Raw genomic sequence first — 5,465 nt, 5'->3', positions numbered from 1 at the left:
GAGTGCCAGAATAAAAGGAAAAGCCTCTTGTATTTCATGTCATTTGATGGGTGTCAACAACATCAACTGACATGAACACTAACATTTATTGTGTGGCGGTTATTTCATATTCGTCTGCATAATTAGGCTCCGTTGTGGTAAAAAAAAACAAAAAAAAACCAAAACATTAAAAACACATCAATAAGCAACACTATTGCTCTGGGTGAGATTTTCCATTATTACCATAAACATACTATAAATACTACTAAAATACACTAAATACACTTTAGTTTATTTTACTTCAATCCCACATATACTGTCCTGGTGCCACAAACACATAATTATAACACATCATGGACACCAAAAAAGTGTGATGTTAGGAGGCTGTGGACATTTTAAGTATTTATGTGAGATCATGTTCTTCTGGATGGTAAATGCGCGATTTAGTCACACTCCAGTGTGTGTTCATAACGAAGAAACATGTCACTAAGTGTAACAGCATGTGTCACTGAAGTGTTTGAAGAGCAACTTTATGGCACTGGGATTTTTTAATTTTTTTTTTTTTTTATGTGAATAATTGACAATAAAAACATTAACAGTCTTATCCATCAAATACGCACTATGCACCAGTTTACTTTATGTGACCTGTTGACATCCTTTAGAAATTATTTTATATGTACAAAGAGGCCAAAAGTTCCAGTGTCTCACTATTGGTTACACTGGGTGCCATTTTTAAAAAAAAAATGCTTATCGATGCATTCTGTTATGGAACCAAAGCAACAAAGCAGTAGAATCTTGACATGTTCTAGAACATTTTCTGAAAGGACTTCAGAGTAACAACAAAAGAATTTCACTTTGATGTTTGCAAACACTTCGAACAGGTTAGCCCTTTTTTGAGAGCTGACTTTAGCTACAAAAAAAAACAAACATCAGCAACCATGTTCAATCTACCTTGCTGTGGACGACAGGTATGTATTACAGATCTTCAAACAGGTTTTTGTAGATTCTATTGTCTATGAAGTCAGCTATGAAGGCAAATCCTTTTTGACAACTTGCAACTAAATGTATTTTTCTTCAACTTTTACAGAGAAATCAAAAGACAACTAAGACAGTTGCTGGAAACAGGAGACCACGCTCTGTCTCTAGTGGAAGGTAAGAAAAGTTACCAATGAAGACAGTAAATGTGATAACTAGACAACAAGAGACAGCTGCATATTTTAATGTAATGTGTAGTGGTGTTGTATGACGGTAAGATTCAATGGAAGTTGTTTCAGATATTTTGGTCACATCATTTATACAAAGGAGGTAAAAAAAAACCAAAAAAACAGGCGTTCAGAGTAATTTAATTCTCCACTATACGATACTATATACTATGTGCACCTACCGTATATTAGTCTTTGTATAAGTCTTTCTAATACAACAGCCCAGCAAAAAGTTGTTTTTGAAATAGTTTCAGATAAGTGTTGATTTCACTTTTTGAAGACTGGTGTTTAATTAAAAGTACTGCATTACATTATTTTTCATAATTAATCTACATTTAATTATTCAAATGAGGTGGATAAGAATATTGAGCATTGCTAATTTATGATGATTTAAAACAGAAAGAAGCAGCAAACATACACTAGAGATGCTAATTTTTCACTCAATAAATGACTTAATTGTTGAATCAGTTGCTGACATTGTTTTGCATGTTTTTGACAGTTGACTAACTAATTAGTTGACTAAAAGTTGACATTGCTAACATGTTGTATTTACAATAAAGAATGATTCATCTCTTTGAACAATCTCTGCTAATGAATTGTGTTTGTGTCTCTCACCAGAGTCTCAGACGCTCCTGCCGCCAAGCCCTCTGTGGAGGATCGTCCTGGGAGGACTCCTTGGCGGGGCAGACTGTTCGGCCGACTTTTGGTATGTTGCACAGGAAGTGCCAAGACTTCACATGAACCCATTTTAATTCTTTGTAGGATTCATATTTAGGCTCTGGGAACAAAATATACTCAAAATGGTTTATTCTGATGATTTTTTTAGAAGACTAAAAGACGTCCAGAGGAACCTGCGATCCAACATGATCCAGCCACCACAACAACAGCTGGACATGTCAAAGCAGACAAGAAGCGCTGCTGGATATGCAGAGCCTTCGACCGCTGCAAAGTAAGTCTCTCTCACACACACACACACACACACACACACACACACATTTACCAGACTGGACTTGTACATTACAGAGAAAAACATGGAATACTGAACCTTGAGAGTTTGTGTTTCCGCTAACAGAGAAAACATCGAGTGGCTCCAGCTGCAGGCGAGACTCCTCATGCTCCAGATGAGGTCACTGAGGTGGTGGCGTTCATCCCTGAGGAAGAGGACGAAGAGCCCAAGAAGGAGGTGGAGAAAAAGAAGAAGGACGAGTGTCCCGTGGTCCAGCCTGTGAGCCGTCCACATACCACGAGGGACACGTCCTCCAACAGGTACGTCCACCCAATCACACACTCTAACTTCTTATTCAAAAGCACAACAACAATAAGATCCATGCTCACTACAGTTATGCAAATATTAGTCGTAGGGCTAATGATGATTATCGATTACTCTGCAAATTATTATTTTGTTGAATCAATTCATTGTTTGGTTTATAAAATATGAAAAAAAAATGTATCTCTTCAGTGGCGCTGAAGCTTCATTGGATGCTTGAGTCACATCAGCTCTGTTGATAGATCCATGATGCTTACTTCAGTTGAAAATGTCTGTCATGTTTGTTGACCGTGTGTTTGTGTGTCTTTCTTTCTGTAGAACCAGAACTCGTCAGGTCCACTTCAGTGATGTAGATGATGTCCCGCAGATCATCAGCACTCGGAGGCCGGCAGTTCAGCAGAAATGGTTTGGGTGAGTAAATCTGCCAAAAAACACAAGAAACACAGTTTTCTGTCAAATACCTTCATCCTAGAAGAACATCTTTGCTGCTTTTTGAATAAATCATCGAAACTGAAATTGAATCTCTCTAATGTTAAAAGGAAAGAGAAAAAGAGCTCCAGTTTGTCCGTGTTCGTGATGCTCGTGTGTGCTGAGATGAGTTCTGTTTGTGTGTCAGGTTTCCAAATCCATCCCAGATTTGCTACATGAACTCCAGCCTCCAGAGTCTCATCACGCTGGCGCAGTTCACCACAGACGTCCGCTGCTGGGAGGAGCTGTGGCAATTGGTGCCTGAAGCTAAACTATTTAGGTACAGCAGCCACACACACACACACACACACGCAGACTCTATCCTAATGACCAAAGTGAAATAACAGCAGAAACTTACCTCTGATTTCTTCTCCACCCTCTGCAGAAGCTTCATGAACATCGTGCTGTGTCACCGCTCCGTAAACGTTGACCAGAAGCTCACGGCCCTCTACAGCCTCAAGTGGCTCGTCTCAATCCGGGCTCCTGAGTTTGAGGATTTCTGCCAGAAAGTGAGTCATCCAGTCTGATTGTTGTTGTTTCTCCTCCTCCTGATAGTTTGCTCTCTGTGCTTCAAACTCTCTGTGTGTCTCTGTGTGTTCAGGATGCTCACGAGTTCCTGACGACTCTTCTGGCTCAGATGAGCAGAGAGTCCCTGCTGCTGCAGGAGGTCGCTGCCAGCGTGGGATGGAGCTACAGGTGCCCCGTGGAGAGACACTTTGGGTTCAGGATGCAGACCACCTGGACCTGCAAGAGGTAAGACAACAGAGAGAAACACAGGATACACAGCAGGAGACAAATGCCAACACACTTTCAGTCTCTGCGTGTATCACTTTCACACTTTACATCCAGGCCAACAGCACTTTACTGCCTGTTCACCGTGACTCTAACCTCTGCTGCGTGATTAGGCACGGATCAACTCAACTCAACTCCTTCTTTGTTGGCTTTCTTTAGTAAAAGTTGTGGATAGTACAACTTTGTCGAGGTTTCAAGTTAGCTGAGCCGTTACTAGAAGACAGTTAAAACGCTGCAGACGGCTGATTGGTCAAAGGGAATCAGCACTGACACAGGACCGCCTGCATCAACGCGCTGCTTTTAAATAGCTGAGCTACTGCTTTGGCGATTAGCTGAGAATCCCCCCTCCACTGAGAGGGTGTTATCAGCATTAGAAATCGAAATGGAGAAAAGGACCTGTGCTAAAAGAGAGTTGAGTTGAGTTGAACCATGCAGTGCAAATGAGGCCTGAGCTGCATGCAGTTACATTGGGACACACAGTCAGGTAAAGTGCTGGGCAGTAGATGTAGAGCACTATAGAGGACAAGATTGTGGACGCAGCCTGACTGTTTATCTTTGAGCTACTGAAACAGCCCTGAAATTTGTTTAATAACCTCACGTTTTGAAAAATGAACGTATAGCCTGCACTGTCTTGATTAAGGAATCCATCTGTTCGACTCTGTGCCTTTGTCATCACCTCTGTAATTTTCTGTGTCCTGTCCCTTTAATGAGCAGCTGTGGAGCTTCTTCTGCACACGAGGAGAACTTCACCAACCTGTCTCTCAACCTGGAGCCTGGAAGCTCAGTCCAGGAGATGATCCAGGACTACCTGAAGGTAAGATCCACCTGTCCTCTTCCAGTGACATCATCACAGCAACACACACACACACACACACACACACACACACACACACAGTCCTTGTTAGTTCATGTATATCTGACAGCATGTTGTCTCTGTGCTGTTTCAGGAGTCAGAGTTGGATTTCAGGTGCGACTGCGGCGCCAACTCGTCCAGCCAGCAGTCAGCCTTCGTCACGCTGCCCAAGTAAGTGACAATAGTTAGAGTTGATTAAATACTAGATAATTGAGATTAACTGTGAAATGTTTGAGAAAATTATTAAAAATGAACACCATCGATCATGTGCAACCTGCTCACACGTTTTCTTCTTTTCACTTCCTGTCCACAGAGTGCTGATGCTGCATTTGAAGCGGTTCACCTTCACGCCTTGTGGCTGGGGCTGCAGAAGCTGAGAGACCAGGTCGACCTCTTCAGGGAGCTGATGGTGGTCTCAGAGCAGGTAAGAAATAACTCGTCTGAGATCAACTACAAAGGAAACATCTGGTCTGTGTGAACTGGTGTTTGTGTGTGTGTGTGTGTGTGTGTAGCTAACTCTTGTTCCCTGTGTTCCCTCTCAGGGTGACGGCTGGTACAGTCTGGTGAGCATCATCAGCCATCTCGGCTCCGGAGCGCCGCAGGTAAGACATCTTTTCTTTTCCTGAGAAAGGAGACATTAAATGTTTCATGTTGCTGTTAAATCACTGTTGTATATCTGATCTTAGTCTATGTTTTATAACCTCTACTTGTTAAGACATCTGATGTAACGCTGATTTGTCTCCCGTTAGGACACTACATCAGTGAAGGTCTGCATCCAGATGTGGATTTGGATGACCCTGCTGACCGCTGGCTGACCTTCAACGACTCAGAGGTCACACGCACCACCGGGTCCTCGGTCTGCCAGCAGCGTCAGCGTGACGCCTACATCCTTTTCTACCAGCAG

General features: G+C 42.3%; 1 pseudogene across 1 annotated transcript; it reads left to right on the top strand.

The window, feature by feature from the left end:
- The first annotated feature begins 917 nt into the window (after window positions 1-917).
- LOC121948461 (ubiquitin carboxyl-terminal hydrolase 37-like) lies at window positions 918-5,139 on the top strand (annotated as a pseudogene). Its single transcript, XR_015777323.1, has 12 exons — window positions 918-947; window positions 1,067-1,131; window positions 1,800-1,887; window positions 2,008-2,130; window positions 2,251-2,447; window positions 2,767-2,859; window positions 3,065-3,196; window positions 3,302-3,425; window positions 3,518-3,669; window positions 4,423-4,522; window positions 4,656-4,732; window positions 4,875-5,139. The product of XR_015777323.1 is annotated as a ubiquitin carboxyl-terminal hydrolase 37-like (transcript).
- Window positions 5,140-5,465: the final 326 nt, after the last annotated feature.

This window comes from Plectropomus leopardus, chromosome 8 (genome assembly GCF_026936395.1).
Source record: "Plectropomus leopardus strain MGB_pleo_1.0 chromosome 8, ASM2693639v1, whole genome shotgun sequence".
NCBI lineage: Eukaryota > Metazoa > Chordata > Actinopteri > Perciformes > Serranidae > Plectropomus > Plectropomus leopardus.
This window is presented reverse-complemented; position numbering and strand designations above follow the sequence as displayed.